General features: G+C 52.1%; 1 long non-coding RNA gene across 1 annotated transcript; it reads right to left on the bottom strand.

The window, feature by feature from the left end:
• Positions 1-8417: 8417 nt before the first annotated feature.
• On the bottom strand, positions 8418-15428 carry LOC125326684. Its single transcript, XR_007203936.1, has 3 exons — positions 15395-15428; positions 12437-12562; positions 8418-8446 (listed from the first exon to the last, which is right to left on the bottom strand). It is a non-coding gene; the product is annotated as an uncharacterized LOC125326684 (long non-coding RNA).
• Positions 15429-17384: the final 1956 nt, after the last annotated feature.

The following is a 17384-nucleotide window of genomic DNA, read 5'->3' as shown; positions in this document are numbered from 1 at the left end:
CCACTCACCGTCTCCTAAGAAGGCCGTGTTCCTCGGGCCGCACGCTTTGGCCAACCTCCGAGGCCAACGCCATCGCCATCATCGCAGGGTATACCTGGGTTAAGAGGAGACAAGGTGATGCGGCATCGCCTAAACTTGAGAGGGCCCTCGCTCCTCCCTACCTCCGCAACTCACTGCAAGTCCTCGGCCGTTGCCGAAGGCTTCCCGGACGGTACCTTCACATGAAAAAGCTAAAGGCTTCGTCGCAGAGTCCCTTAATACCTCTGTGGGTCACAGGCCTCAACTTATCTCCTGGATGTCAGGGGATGTCAATCTGCCTAGGGTGCAAAAGAAGGCCGCCTCACCATGCAGGCAGCTTGTGCCTTCACCAGGTTGGTTATCTCTTGGTCAGCTACAATAAACAAAAGCAAAAAACATCAGTGCATGAACTTAGTGGCACCTCAGCCAAAACCTGTCAATTCTGCCCCTCACCGTCTCCTAAGAAGGCCGCGGTCCTTGGGCCGCATGCTTTCGCCATGCTCCGAGGCCAACGCCATCGTCATCATCACAGGGTATACCTGGGTTAAGAGAAGACAAAACTTGAGGGGGCCCTCGCTCCTCCCTCCCTCCGTAACTCATTGCAAGTCCTCGGCCATTGCCAAAGGCTTCCCGGACAGTACCTTAACATGAAAAAGGTAAAGGATTCATCACAGAGTCCCTTAATACTTCTGGAGGGCTCACGAGGGCGGCAAGCCAGGTCTGTCGGCTGGTCAGTGAGGGGTTTTGGTGTACTACAAGCGGACCATCTAAAACACACAAATGACAATGGATGCTTAGAGCTGTACCAGAACTTGGCACCCAAGGAATAACAAGTGGTTCTTACCACCAGGGACTTCTTACCTCGTTCACTTGACCTTGACTACTGAGATCTGACTTTATCGCCTAAGACCAAAGACAAAGAACAATGCTGTAACACAGCCACCATATACACTTGCTCTGCAAACACAAACGGTGACCGACCTTCCTGCGGGAACCCCCTCACCCGGTATGGGGTGCTCTGCCACGGATTCTAATCCGTCTGCATCGGCAAGAAAGCGATGACAGAAGTCAAAGGGCTGCACGAGAACTTAACAGCTCCAGCCATCTTGTGTCAATCTAGGAATATCATCTAGAGGCCAAACTACACCCTACATTACAGATTTAAAGGCCTTGGGCCTTGTTCTTATACACCTATATGCCAGGGTATGCAGCAGGGCAGAGCAGCTCTAGGCCAAACCTATGCAGGCACTCGTGACAGGAGATGACAAACAAGAGGATGCCAAGAGGAGAGAGAACTCTCGGCGGAAAGCATGACTGCAAGCACATCGAAGGGCTAAGGCAAAAGACCTGTGACACAAGACACCCAAAAGACACGGCGTACACAATAGACAAGCGACGCAACACGCACTGGGACTGCTCTGCCCTGCGCACCTCAGCATTGTGATCAAACGTGAGAGTTTTCCATTATGCGGGCTAAGGCGCCCCTTCTTGGGTATCCCCATCTCCAAAGCTGACTCAAAACTCCCTCCCAGAGAGCCCCGACCCGACACGCCGCTTTCATTCCCTCCGTGGGTCATATCCCTCAACTTATCTCTCGGACGTCTGGGGATGTGAATCTTCCTGGGGAGCAAAAGAAGGCCGCCTCCCGCCGTCCCAGAAGCTCCTGCCATTGCCAGGCTGTTGTCTCTCAGTCAGCTACAATAAAGAAAACCGAACATCAGTACACGAGCTTAGTGGCACGTCGGCCAAAACCCAACAATTCCACTACTCACTGTCTCCTAAAAAGGCCAGGGTCCTCGGGCCGCACGCTTCAGCCAAGCTCCGAGGCCAACGCCGTCATCACAGGGTATACCTGGGTTGAGTGGAGACGAGCTAATGTGGCATTACTGAAACTTGAGTGGGCCCTCGCTCCTCCTCCCTCCATCCCTCCCTCCCTCCATCCCTCCCTCCCTCCCCGACTTGCCGCAACTCCTCGGCCATTGCCAAAGGCCACCCAGACGGTAACTTTACATGGAAAAGGTAAAGACTTCGTCGCAGAGTCCCATGACACTTGCAGAGGACTCACGAGGGCGGTGAGACACATCCGTCGGCCGGTCGGTGAGGGGTTTTGGTGTACTACAAGTGGACCGCCTGAAACACACAAATGACAATGGATGCTTAGAGCTGTACCAGAACTTGGCACCCAAGGAATAACAAGTGGTTCTTACCACCAGGGACTTCTTACCTCGTTCACTTGACCTTGACTGCTGAGATCTGGCTTTATCTCCTCCTAAGAACAAGGACAAAGAACAATGCTGTAACACAGCCACCATATACACCTACTCTGCAAACACAAACGGTGACCGACCTTCCTGCGGGAACCCCCTCACCCTGTATGGGACGCTCTGCCAAGGATTTAATCCTTCTGCATCTGCAAGAAAGTGATGACAGAAGTCAAAGGGCCGCACGAGAACTTAACAGCTCCAGCCATCTTGTGTCAATCTCGGAATATCATCTAGAGGCCAGACTACACCCTACATTACAGATTTAAAGGCCTTAGGCCTTGTTCTATTACACCTATATGCCAGGGTATGCAACAGGGCAGAGCAGCTCTGGGCCAAACCCACGCAGGCACCCGTGACACAGGAGATGACAAACAAGGGGATGCAACAAAGAGAGAAAACTCTGGGCTAGATGATCACAAGGACCGAGCAAATGAGGAATGAGATGACCTAGGCGAGACCGACGGGGAGCCAAGGAGGTTGCACGAACCCTGGCAGAAGAGGATGATAACAGAAGGACTTATTCCAAGAACTGCAAAGACGGATGCCCGAGAATTGGACGGGCGGAATCCTCTAGCTATCTTCGCATTCTTACAAGTCCTCATCCCCTATAATGGATCGTTGCAGTGCACAGCTGTCGATGCAGCTCAGAACAAGACCTGAAAAGACACCCGACTCAATGTCGCTGAAGAGAGACGTGATGCTGATGCACCTCCAAGCTCACGAGTCAAAGGATCAATGGTATCAGCACCGCACTGAGGAACACCAAGAACAGAGACGCTAAGAATAATGCCCAGCGTTTGCGATAAGCATCTCAAAGGGCTAAGGCAAAAGACCTGCGACACAAGATGCACAAAAGACAGAGAACGCACAATAGACTAGTGACACGTACCGGGACCGCTCTGCCCTGCGCACCTCGGCACCGTGATCAAAACCAAGACTTTTGCTTTATGGGGCCTAAGGGGCCCCTTCTTGGCTATCCCCGCCTCCAAATCTGACTCAAAAATACCTCCCGGTGAGTCCCAACTCGACACCCCGCTTTCACCCCCTCTGTGGGTCGCAGGCCTCGACTTATCTCCTGGATGTCTGAGGATATCAGTCTGCCTTGGGTGCAAAAGAAGGCCACCTCGCCAGGCGGAAACCTCATGTCTTCATCGGGCTGGTTATCTCTTGGTCAGCTACAATAAACAAAAGCAAACGAACATCAGCGCATGAACTTAGTGGCACCTCAGCCAAAACCTGTCAGTTCTGCCCCTCACCATCTCCTAAGAAGGCCGCGGTCCTTGGGCCGCACACTTTGGCCAACCTCCGAGGCCAACACCATCGTCGCAGGGTATACCTGGGTTAAGAGGAGACAAGGTGATGCGACATCACCAAAACTTGAGGGGGCCCTCGCTCCTCCCTCCCTCCGCAACTCACTGCAAGTCCTCGGCCGTTGCCAAAGGCTTCCCGGATGGTACCGTCACATTGAAAAGCTAAAGGCTTCGTGGCAGAGTCCCTTAATATTTCTGGAGGGCTCACGAGGGCGGCAAGCCAGGTCTGTCAGCCGGCGGCGAGGGGTTTTGGCGTACTACAGGTGGACCATCTAAAACACACAGATGACAATGGATGCTTAGAGCTGTACCAGAACTTGGCACCCAAGGAATAACAAGTGGTTCTTACCACCAGGGACTTCTTACCTCGTTCACTTGACCTTGACTACTGAGATCTGGCTTTATCTCCTCCTAAGAACAAGGACAAAGAACAATGCTGTAACACAGCCACCATACACACTTGCTCTGCAAACACAAACGGTGACTGACCTTCATGCGGTGTAGGTTACGGGGGTTCTGGGGTCCAGTCGGGACGGCCGGACGTAGACGGTGACGGATGGAGACGAGAGATCTCTATAGGCAGGTCTTGGGACACAGTCGGTTTATTGTAAAGGGCGTGGGTATTGGGGCACTGCTCAGAGCTGGTAGACTCAGCTCTGAGCAGGCCCAAGAGAGCAAGAGAGTGAACGGGTGAGAGAGAGAGAGAGAGAGAGTAGGAGCAAGAGTAGAAGTGGAAGAGAGGAATGAATAGAAGTGATAATGAGAATGAGTAGAAGAGAGAGAGTGAGAATGAGAATGAGAATGAGTAGAAGAGAGAGAGTGAGAATTGAGAATGAGAATGTCTGAAGTCCTGGTTACAATACAATAAATCATCTTCTGCACTGAATATTCTAATTGTCACTAACCAATCTAATACAAGATACAAATCCTATAGCATTTACATACAGCCTATAAGAGTTCTTATATTACCATAGAGTGTTACATCTTAACTTCTAAAAACTACTCTTTGGACCCCTTCTGCTGAGCTAGTAGGGTCTGCTCTGACCCTTGGACCTGTTTGCAAGCAGAGGGTATTGTTCCATCAAGAGGGGATTACTTCAGTCGGCCATACCATTGTTTTCTAGTTGTTCAGTAACTAAGACCTGGTATTTCAAAAGTGGCTTTCATTTCGATGTTGCCTGTAGTTTTCATATTCCCAAAATCTTTTGTCAGGCAATCATATTTCCAAGGCTTTCCTGTTTCATCTTCCCCAACAATGCGGGAACCCCCTCACCCGGTATGGGGCGCTCTGCCAAGGATTCTAATCCGTCTGCATCTGCAAGAAAGTGATGACAAAAGTCAAAGGGCTGCACGAGAACTTAACAGCTCCAGCCATCTTGTGTCAATCTAGGAATATCATCTAGAGGCCAAACTACACCCTACATTACAGATTTAAAGGCCTTGGGCCTTGTTCTAATACACCTATAGGCCAGGCTATGCAGCAGGGCAGAGCAACTCTAGGCCAAACCCATGCAGGCACTCGTGACACAGGAGATGACAAACAAGAGGATGCCAAGAGGAGAGAGAACTCTTGGCGGAAAGCATGACTGCAAGCACATCGAAGGGCTAAGGCAAAAGACCTGTGACACAAGACACCCAAAAGACACGGCGTACACAATAGACAAGCGACGCAACACGCACTGGGACTGCTCTGCCCTGCGCACCTCAGCATTGTGATCAAACGTGAGAGTTTTCCATTATGCGGGCTAAGGCGCCCCTTCTTGGGTATCCCCATCTCCAAAGCTGACTCAAAACTCCCTCCCAGAGAGCCCCGACCCGACACGCCGCTTTCATTCCCTCCGTGGGTCATATCCCTCAACTTATCTCTCGGACGTCTGGGGATGTGAATCTTCCTGGGGAGCAAAAGAAGGCCGCCTCCCGCCGTCCCAGAAGCTCCTGCCATTGCCAGGCTGTTGTCTCTCAGTCAGCTACAATAAAGAAAACCGAACATCAGTACACGAGCTTAGTGGCACACCGGCCAAAACCCAACAATTCCACTACTCACTGTCTCCTAAAAAGGCCAGGGTCCTCGGGCCGCACGCTTCAGCCAAGCTCCGAGGCCAACGCCATCATCACAGGGCATACCTGGGTTGAGTGGAGACGAGCTGATGTGGCATGACTGAAACTTGAGTAGGCCCTCGCTCCTCCTCCCTCCCTCCCTCCATCCCCTCCTCCCTCCCCGACTTGCCGCAACTCCTCGGCCGTTGCCAAAGGCCACCCGGACAGTACCTTCACATGGAAAAGGTAAAGGCTTCGTCGCAGAGTCCCACGATACTTGCAGAGTACTCACGAGGGCGGTGAGACACATCCGGCGGCCGGTCGGTGAGGGGTTTTGGTGTACTACAAGTGGACCGCCTGAAACACACAAATGACAATGGATGCTTAGAGCTGTACCAGAACTTGGCACCCAAGGAATAACACGTGGTTCTTACCACCAGGGACTTCTTACCTCGTTCACTTGACCTTGACTGCTGAGATCTGGCTTTATCTCCTCCTAAGAACAAGGACAAAGAACAATGCTGTAACACAGCCACCATATACACTTGCTCTGCAAACACAAACGGTGACTGACCTTCATGTGGGAACCCCCTCACCCGGTATGGGGCACTCTGCCATGGATTCTAATCCATCTGCCTCTGCAAGAAAGTGATGACAAAAGTCAAAGGGCTGCATGAGAACTTAACAGCTCCAGCCATCTTGTGTCAATCTCGGAATATCATCTAGAGGCCAGACTACACCCTACATTACAGATTTAAAGGCCTTGGGCCTTGTTCTATTACACCTATATGCCAGGGTATGCAACAGGGCAGAGCAGCTCTGGGCCAAACCCACGCAGGCACCCGTGACACAGGAGATGACAAACAAGGGGATGCAACAAAGAGAGAAAACTCTGGGCTAGATGATCACAAGGACCGAGCAAATGAGGAATGAGATGACCTAGGCGAGACCGACGGGGAGCCAAGGAGGTTGCACGAACCCTGGCAGAAGAGGATGATAACAGAAGGACTTATTCCAAGAACTGCAAAGACGGATGCCCGAGAATTGGACGGGCGGAATCCTCTAGCTATCTTCGTATTCTTACAAGTCCTCATCCCCTATAATGGATCGTTGCAGTGCACAGCTGTCGATGCAGCTCAGAACAAGACCTGAAAAGACACCCGACTCAATGTCGCTGAAGAGAGACGTGATGCTGATGCACCTCCAAGCTCACGAGTCAAAGGATCAATGGTATCAGCACCGCACTGAGGAACACCAAGAACAGAGACGCTAAGAATAATGCCCAGCGTTTGCGATAAGCATCTCAAAGGGCTAAGGCAAAAGACCTGCGACACAAGATGCACAAAAGACAGAGAACGCACAATAGACTAGTGACATGTACCGGGACCGCTCTGCCCTGCGCACCTCAGCACCGTGATCAAATCCAAGACTTTTGCTTTATGGGGCCTAAGGGGCCCCTTCTTGGGTATCCCCGCCTCCAAATCTGACTCAAAAATACCTCCCGGTGAGTCCCAACTCGACACCCCGCTTTCACCCCCTCTGTGGGTCGCAGGCCTCGACTTATCTCCTGGATGTCTGAGGATATCAGTCTGCCTCGGGTGCAAAAGAAGGCCACTTCGCCAGGCAGGAACCTCATGTCTTCATCGGGCTGGTTATCTCTTGGTCAGCTACAATAAACAAAAGCAAAAAACATCAGTGCATGAACTTAGTGGAACCTCAGCCAAAACCCATCAGTTCTGCCACTCACCGTCTCCTAAGAAGGCCGTGTTCCTCGGGCCGCACGCTTTGGCCAACCTCCGAGGCCAACGCCATCGCCATCATCGCAGGGTATACCTGGGTTAAGAGGAGACAAGGTGATGCGGCATCGCCTAAACTTGAGAGGGCCCTCGCTCCTCCCTCCCTCCGCAACTCACTGCAAGTCCTCGGCCGTTGCCGAAGGCTTCCCGGACGGTACCTTCACATGAAAAAGCTAAAGGCTTCGTCGCAGAGTCCCTTAATACCTCTGTGGGTCGCAGGCCTCAACTTATCTCCTGGATGTCAGGGGATGTCAATCTGCCTAGGGTGCAAAAGAAGGCCGCCTCACCATGCAGGCAGCTTGTGCCTTCACCGGGTTGGTTATCTCTTGGTCAGCTACAATAAACAAAAGCAAAAAACATCAGTGCATGAACTTAGTGGCACCTCAGCCAAAACCCGTCAATTCTGCCCCTCACCGTCTCCTAACAGGAGATGACAAACAAGAGGATGCCAAGAGGAGAGAGAACTCTCGGCGGAAAGCATGACTGCAAGCACATCGAAGGGCTAAGGCAAAAGACCTGTGACACAAGACACCCAAAAGACACGGCGTACACAATAGACAAGCGACGCAACACGCACTGGGACTGCTCTGCCCTGCGCACCTCAGCATTGTGATCAAACGTGAGAGTTTTCCATTATGCGGGCTAAGGCGCCCCTTCTTGGGTATCCCCATCTCCAAAGCTGACTCAAAACTCCCTCCCAGAGAGCCCCGACCCGACACGCCGCTTTCATTCCCTCCGTGGGTCATATCCCTCAACTTATCTCTCGGACGTCTGGGGATGTGAATCTTCCTGGGGAGCAAAAGAAGGCCGCCTCCCGCCGTCCCAGAAGCTCCTGCCATTGCCAGGCTGTTGTCTCTCAGTCAGCTACAATAAAGAAAACCGAACATCAGTACACGAGCTTAGTGGCACGTCGGCCAAAACCCAACAATTCCACTACTCACTGTCTCCTAAAAAGGCCAGGGTCCTCGGGCCGCACGCTTCAGCCAAGCTCCGAGGCCAACGCCGTCATCACAGGGTATACCTGGGTTGAGTGGAGACGAGCTAATGTGGCATTACTGAAACTTGAGTGGGCCCTCGCTCCTCCTCCCTCCATCCCTCCCTCCCTCCATCCCTCCCTCCCTCCCCGACTTGCCGCAACTCCTCGGCCATTGCCAAAGGCCACCCAGACGGTAACTTTACATGGAAAAGGTAAAGACTTCGTCGCAGAGTCCCATGACACTTGCAGAGGACTCACGAGGGCGGTGAGACACATCCGTCGGCCGGTCGGTGAGGGGTTTTGGTGTACTACAAGTGGACCGCCTGAAACACACAAATGACAATGGATGCTTAGAGCTGTACCAGAACTTGGCACCCAAGGAATAACAAGTGGTTCTTACCACCAGGGACTTCTTACCTCGTTCACTTGACCTTGACTGCTGAGATCTGGCTTTATCTCCTCCTAAGAACAAGGACAAAGAACAATGCTGTAACACAGCCACCATATACACCTACTCTGCAAACACAAACGGTGACCGACCTTCCTGCGGGAACCCCCTCACCCTGTATGGGACGCTCTGCCAAGGATTTAATCCTTCTGCATCTGCAAGAAAGTGATGACAGAAGTCAAAGGGCCGCACGAGAACTTAACAGCTCCAGCCATCTTGTGTCAATCTCGGAATATCATCTAGAGGCCAGACTACACCCTACATTACAGATTTAAAGGCCTTAGGCCTTGTTCTATTACACCTATATGCCAGGGTATGCAACAGGGCAGAGCAGCTCTGGGCCAAACCCACGCAGGCACCCGTGACACAGGAGATGACAAACAAGGGGATGCAACAAAGAGAGAAAACTCTGGGCTAGATGATCACAAGGACCGAGCAAATGAGGAATGAGATGACCTAGGCGAGACCGACGGGGAGCCAAGGAGGTTGCACGAACCCTGGCAGAAGAGGATGATAACAGAAGGACTTATTCCAAGAACTGCAAAGACGGATGCCCGAGAATTGGACGGGCGGAATCCTCTAGCTATCTTCGTATTCTTACAAGTCCTCATCCCCTATAATGGATCGTTGCAGTGCACAGCTGTCGATGCAGCTCAGAACAAGACCTGAAAAGACACCCGACTCAATGTCGCTGAAGAGAGACGTGATGCTGATGCACCTCCAAGCTCACGAGTCAAAGGATCAATGGTATCAGCACCGCACTGAGGAACACCAAGAACAGAGACGCTAAGAATAATGCCCAGCGTTTGCGATAAGCATCTCAAAGGGCTAAGGCAAAAGACCTGCGACACAAGATGCACAAAAGACAGAGAACGCACAATAGACTAGTGACACGTACCGGGACCGCTCTGCCCTGCGCACCTCGGCACCGTGATCAAAACCAAGACTTTTGCTTTATGGGGCCTAAGGGGCCCCTTCTTGGCTATCCCCGCCTCCAAATCTGACTCAAAAATACCTCCCGGTGAGTCCCAACTCGACACCCCGCTTTCACCCCCTCTGTGGGTCGCAGGCCTCGACTTATCTCCTGGATGTCTGAGGATATCAGTCTGCCTTGGGTGCAAAAGAAGGCCACCTCGCCAGGCGGAAACCTCATGTCTTCATCGGGCTGGTTATCTCTTGGTCAGCTACAATAAACAAAAGCAAACGAACATCAGCGCATGAACTTAGTGGCACCTCAGCCAAAACCTGTCAGTTCTGCCCCTCACCATCTCCTAAGAAGGCCGCGGTCCTTGGGCCGCACACTTTGGCCAACCTCCGAGGCCAACACCATCGTCGCAGGGTATACCTGGGTTAAGAGGAGACAAGGTGATGCGACATCGCCAAAACTTGAGGGGGCCCTCGCTCCTCCCTCCCTCCGCAACTCACTGCAAGTCCTCGGCCGTTGCCAAAGGCTTCCTGGATGGTACCGTCACATTGAAAAGCTAAAGGCTTCGTGGCAGAGTCCCTTAATATTTCTGGAGGGCTCACGAGGGCGGCAAGCCAGGTCTGTCAGCCGGCGGCGAGGGGTTTTGGCGTACTACAGGTGGACCATCTAAAACACACAGATGACAATGGATGCTTAGAGCTGTACCAGAACTTGGCACCCAAGGAATAACAAGTGGTTCTTACCACCAGGGACTTCTTACCTCGTTCACTTGACCTTGACTACTGAGATCTGGCTTTATCTCCTCCTAAGAACAAGGACAAAGAACAATGCTGTAACACAGCCACCATACACACTTGCTCTGCAAACACAAACGGTGACTGACCTTCATGCGGTGTAGGTTACGGGGGTTCTGGGGTCCAGTCGGGACGGCCGGACGTAGACGGTGACGGATGGAGACGAGAGATCTCTATAGGCAGGTCTTGGGACACAGTCGGTTTATTGTAAAGGGCGTGGGTATTGGGGCACTGCTCAGAGCTGGTAGACTCAGCTCTGAGCAGGCCCAAGAGAGCAAGAGAGTGAACGGGTGAGAGAGAGAGAGAGAGAGAGTAGGAGCAAGAGTAGAAGTGGAAGAGAGGAATGAATAGAAGTGATAATGAGAATGAGTAGAAGAGAGAGAGTGAGAATGAGAATGAGAATGAGTAGAAGAGAGAGAGTGAGAATTGAGAATGAGAATGTCTGAAGTCCTGGTTACAATACAATAAATCATCTTCTGCACTGAATATTCTAATTGTCACTAACCAATCTAATACAAGATACAAATCCTATAGCATTTACATACAGCCTATAAGAGTTCTTATATTACCATAGAGTGTTACATCTTAACTTCTAAAAACTACTCTTTGGACCCCTTCTGCTGAGCTAGTAGGGTCTGCTCTGACCCTTGGACCTGTTTGCAAGCAGAGGGTATTGTTCCATCAAGAGGGGATTACTTCAGTCGGCCATACCATTGTTTTCTAGTTGTTCAGTAACTAAGACCTGGTATTTCAAAAGTGGCTTTCATTTCGATGTTGCCTGTAGTTTTCATATTCCCAAAATCTTTTGTCAGGCAATCATATTTCCGAGGCTTTCCTGTTTCATCTTCCCCAACAATGCGGGAACCCCCTCACCCGGTATGGGGCGCTCTGCCAAGGATTCTAATCCGTCTGCATCTGCAAGAAAGTGATGACAAAAGTCAAAGGGCTGCACGAGAACTTAACAGCTCCAGCCATCTTGTGTCAATCTAGGAATATCATCTAGAGGCCAAACTACACCCTACATTACAGATTTAAAGGCCTTGGGCCTTGTTCTAATACACCTAGAGGCCAGGCTATGCAGCAGGGCAGAGCAACTCTAGGCCAAACCCATGCAGGCACTCGTGACACAGGAGATGACAAACAAGAGGATGCCAAGAGGAGAGAGAACTCTTGGCGGAAAGCATGACTGCAAGCACATCGAAGGGCTAAGGCAAAAGACCTGTGACACAAGACACCCAAAAGACACGGCGTACACAATAGACAAGCGACGCAACACGCACTGGGACTGCTCTGCCCTGCGCACCTCAGCATTGTGATCAAACGTGAGAGTTTTCCATTATGCGGGCTAAGGCGCCCCTTCTTGGGTATCCCCATCTCCAAAGCTGACTCAAAACTCCCTCCCAGAGAGCCCCGACCCGACACGCCGCTTTCATTCCCTCCGTGGGTCATATCCCTCAACTTATCTCTCGGACGTCTGGGGATGTGAATCTTCCTGGGGAGCAAAAGAAGGCCGCCTCCCGCCGTCCCAGAAGCTCCTGCCATTGCCAGGCTGTTGTCTCTCAGTCAGCTACAATAAAGAAAACCGAACATCAGTACACGAGCTTAGTGGCACACCGGCCAAAACCCAACAATTCCACTACTCACTGTCTCCTAAAAAGGCCAGGGTCCTCGGGCCACACGCTTCAGCCAAGCTCCGAGGCCAACGCCATCATCACAGGGCATACCTGGGTTGAGTGGAGACGAGCTGATGTGGCATGACTGAAACTTGAGTAGGCCCTCGCTCCTCCTCCCTCCCTCCCTCCATCCCCTCCTCCCTCCCCGACTTGCCGCAACTCCTCGGCCGTTGCCAAAGGCCACCCGGACAGTACCTTCACATGGAAAAGGTAAAGGCTTCGTCGCAGAGTCCCACGATACTTGCAGAGTACTCACGAGGGCGGTGAGACACATCCGGCGGCCGGTCGGTGAGGGGTTTTGGTGTACTACAAGTGGACCGCCTGAAACACACAAATGACAATGGATGCTTAGAGCTGTACCAGAACTTGGCACCCAAGGAATAACACGTGGTTCTTACCACCAGGGACTTCTTACCTCGTTCACTTGACCTTGACTGCTGAGATCTGGCTTTATCTCCTCCTAAGAACAAGGACAAAGAACAATGCTGTAACACAGCCACCATATACACTTGCTCTGCAAACACAAACGGTGACTGACCTTCATGTGGGAACCCCCTCACCCGGTATGGGGCGCTCTGCCATGGATTCTAATCCATCTGCCTCTGCAAGAAAGTGATGACAAAAGTCAAAGGGCTGCATGAGAACTTAACAGCTCCAGCCATCTTGTGTCAATCTCGGAATATCATCTAGAGGCCAGACTACACCCTACATTACAGATTTAAAGGCCTTGGGCCTTGTTCTATTACACCTATATGCCAGGGTATGCAACAGGGCAGAGCAGCTCTGGGCCAAACCCACGCAGGCACCCGTGACACAGGAGATGACAAACAAGGGGATGCAACAAAGAGAGAAAACTCTGGGCTAGATGATCACAAGGACCGAGCAAATGAGGAATGAGATGACCTAGGCGAGACCGACGGGGAGCCAAGGAGGTTGCACGAACCCTGGCAGAAGAGGATGATAACAGAAGGACTTATTCCAAGAACTGCAAAGACGGATGCCCGAGAATTGGACGGGCGGAATCCTCTAGCTATCTTCGTATTCTTACAAGTCCTCATCCCCTATAATGGATCGTTGCAGTGCACAGCTGTCGATGCAGCTCAGAACAAGACCTGAAAAGACACCCGACTCAATGTCGCTGAAGAGAGACGTGATGCTGATGCACCTCCAAGCTCACGAGTCAAAGGATCAATGGTATCAGCACCGCACTGAGGAACACCAAGAACAGAGACGCTAAGAATAATGCCCAGCGTTTGCGATAAGCATCTCAAAGGGCTAAGGCAAAAGACCTGCGACACAAGATGCACAAAAGACAGAGAACGCACAATAGACTAGTGACATGTACCGGGACCGCTCTGCCCTGCGCACCTCAGCACCGTGATCAAATCCAAGACTTTTGCTTTATGGGGCCTAAGGGGCCCCTTCTTGGGTATCCCCGCCTCCAAATCTGACTCAAAAATACCTCCCGGTGAGTCCCAACTCGACACCCCGCTTTCACCCCCTCTGTGGGTCGCAGGCCTCGACTTATCTCCTGGATGTCTGAGGATATCAGTCTGCCTCGGGTGCAAAAGAAGGCCACTTCGCCAGGCAGGAACCTCATGTCTTCATCGGGCTGGTTATCTCTTGGTCAGCTACAATAAACAAAAGCAAAAAACATCAGTGCATGAACTTAGTGGAACCTCAGCCAAAACCCATCAGTTCTGCCACTCACCGTCTCCTAAGAAGGCCGTGTTCCTCGGGCCGCACGCTTTGGCCAACCTCCGAGGCCAACGCCATCGCCATCATCGCAGGGTATACCTGGGTTAAGAGGAGACAAGGTGATGCGGCATCGCCTAAACTTGAGAGGGCCCTCGCTCCTCCCTCCCTCCGCAACTCACTGCAAGTCCTCGGCCGTTGCCGAAGGCTTCCCGGACGGTACCTTCACATGAAAAAGCTAAAGGCTTCGTCGCAGAGTCCCTTAATACCTCTGTGGGTCGCAGGCCTCAACTTATCTCCTGGATGTCAGGGGATGTCAATCTGCCTAGGGTGCAAAAGAAGGCCGCCTCACCATGCAGGCAGCTTGTGCCTTCACCGGGTTGGTTATCTCTTGGTCAGCTACAATAAACAAAAGCAAAAAACATCAGTGCATGAACTTAGTGGCACCTCAGCCAAAACCCGTCAATTCTGCCCCTCACCGTCTCCTAACAGGAGATGACAAACAAGAGGATGCCAAGAGGAGAGAGAACTCTCGGCGGAAAGCATGACTGCAAGCACATCGAAGGGCTAAGGCAAAAGACCTGTGACACAAGACACCCAAAAGACACGGCGTACACAATAGACAAGCGACGCAACACGCACTGGGACTGCTCTGCCCTGCGCACCTCAGCATTGTGATCAAACGTGAGAGTTTTCCATTATGCGGGCTAAGGCGCCCCTTCTTGGGTATCCCCATCTCCAAAGCTGACTCAAAACTCCCTCCCAGAGAGCCCCGACCCGACACGCCGCTTTCATTCCCTCCGTGGGTCATATCCCTCAACTTATCTCTCGGACGTCTGGGGATGTGAATCTTCCTGGGGAGCAAAAGAAGGCCGCCTCCCACCGTCCCAGAAGCTCCTGCCATTGCCAGGCTGTTGTCTCTCAGTCAGCTACAATAAAGAAAACCGAACATCAGTACACGAGCTTAGTGGCACGTCGGCCAAAACCCAACAATTCCACTACTCACTGTCTCCTAAAAAGGCCAGGGTCCTCGGGCCGCACGCTTCAGCCAAGCTCCGAGGCCAACGCCGTCATCACAGGGTATACCTGGGTTGAGTGGAGACGAGCTAATGTGGCATTACTGAAACTTGAGTGGGCCCTCGCTCCTCCTCCCTCCATCCCTCCCTCCCTCCATCCCTCCCTCCCTCCCCGACTTGCCGCAACTCCTCGGCCATTGCCAAAGGCCACCCAGACGGTAACTTTACATGGAAAAGGTAAAGACTTCGTCGCAGAGTCCCATGACACTTGCAGAGGACTCACGAGGGCGGTGAGACACATCCGTCGGCCGGTCGGTGAGGGGTTTTGGTGTACTACAAGTGGACCGCCTGAAACACACAAATGACAATGGATGCTTAGAGCTGTACCAGAACTTGGCACCCAAGGAATAACAAGTGGTTCTTACCACCAGGGACTTCTTACCTCGTTCACTTGACCTTGACTGCTGAGATCTGGCTTTATCTCCTCCTAAGAACAAGGACAAAGAACAATGCTGTAACACAGCCACCATATACACCTACTCTGCAAACACAAACGGTGACCGACCTTCCTGCGGGAACCCCCTCACCCTGTATGGGACGCTCTGCCAAGGATTTAATCCTTCTGCATCTGCAAGAAAGTGATGACAGAAGTCAAAGGGCCGCACGAGAACTTAACAGCTCCAGCCATCTTGTGTCAATCTCGGAATATCATCTAGAGGCCAGACTACACCCTACATTACAGATTTAAAGGCCTTAGGCCTTGTTCTATTACACCTATATGCCAGGGTATGCAACAGGGCAGAGCAGCTCTGGGCCAAACCCACGCAGGCACCCGTGACACAGGAGATGACAAACAAGGGGATGCAACAAAGAGAGAAAACTCTGGGCTAGATGATCACAAGGACCGAGCAAATGAGGAATGAGATGACCTAGGCGAGACCGACGGGGAGCCAAGGAGGTTGCACGAACCCTGGCAGAAGAGGATGATAACAGAAGGACTTATTCCAAGAACTGCAAAGACGGATGCCCGAGAATTGGACGGGCGGAATCCTCTAGCTATCTTCGTATTCTTACAAGTCCTCATCCCCTATAATGGATCGTTGCAGTGCACAGCTGTCGATGCAGCTCAGAACAAGACCTGAAAAGACACCCGACTCAATGTCGCTGAAGAGAGACGTGATGCTGATGCACCTCCAAGCTCACGAGTCAAAGGATCAATGGTATCAGCACCGCACTGAGGAACACCAAGAACAGAGACGCTAAGAATAATGCCCAGCGTTTGCGATAAGCATCTCAAAGGGCTAAGGCAAAAGACCTGCGACACAAGATGCACAAAAGACAGAGAACGCACAATAGACTAGTGACACGTACCGGGACCGCTCTGCCCTGCGCACCTCGGCACCGTGATCAAAACCAAGACTTTTGCTTTATGGGGCCTAAGGGGCCCCTTCTTGGCTATCCCCGCCTCCAAATCTGACTCAAAAATACCTCCCGGTGAGTCCCAACTCGACACCCCGCTTTCACCCCCTCTGTGGGTCGCAGGCCTCGACTTATCTCCTGGATGTCTGAGGATATCAGTCTGCCTTGGGTGCAAAAGAAGGCCACCTCGCCAGGCGGAAACCTCATGTCTTCATCGGGCTGGTTATCTCTTGGTCAGCTACAATAAACAAAAGCAAACGAACATCAGCGCATGAACTTAGTGGCACCTCAGCCAAAACCTGTCAGTTCTGCCCCTCACCATCTCCTAAGAAGGCCGCGGTCCTTGGGCCGCACACTTTGGCCAACCTCCGAGGCCAACACCATCGTCGCAGGGTATACCTGGGTTAAGAGGAGACAAGGTGATGCGACATCACCAAAACTTGAGGGGGCCCTCGCTCCTCCCTCCCTCCGCAACTCACTGCAAGTCCTCGGCCGTTGCCAAAGGCTTCCCGGATGGTACCGTCACATTGAAAAGCTAAAGGCTTCGTGGCAGAGTCCCTTAATATTTCTGGAGGGCTCACGAGGGCGGCAAGCCAGGTCTGTCAGCCGGCGGCGAGGGGTTTTGGCGTACTACAGGTGGACCATCTAAAACACACAGATGACAATGGATGCTTAGAGCTGTACCAGAACTTGGCACCCAAGGAATAACAAGTGGTTCTTACCACCAGGGACTTCTTACCTCGTTCACTTGACCTTGACTACTGAGATCTGGCTTTATCTCCTCCTAAGAACAAGGACAAAGAACAATGCTGTAACACAGCCACCATACACACTTGCTCTGCAAACACAAACGGTGACTGACCTTCATGCGGTGTAGGTTACGGGGGTTCTGGGGTCCAGTCGGGACGGCCGGACGTAGACGGTGACGGATGGAGACGAGAGATCTCTATAGGCAGGTCTTGGGACACAGTCGGTTTATTGTAAAGGGCGTGGGTATTGGGGCACTGCTCAGA

Source organism: Corvus hawaiiensis, chromosome 5 (assembly GCF_020740725.1).
Source record: "Corvus hawaiiensis isolate bCorHaw1 chromosome 5, bCorHaw1.pri.cur, whole genome shotgun sequence".
Taxonomy (NCBI): domain Eukaryota; kingdom Metazoa; phylum Chordata; class Aves; order Passeriformes; family Corvidae; genus Corvus; species Corvus hawaiiensis.
Note: the sequence above shows the minus strand (reverse complement) of the source record. Positions and strands in the feature narration are given on the sequence as shown.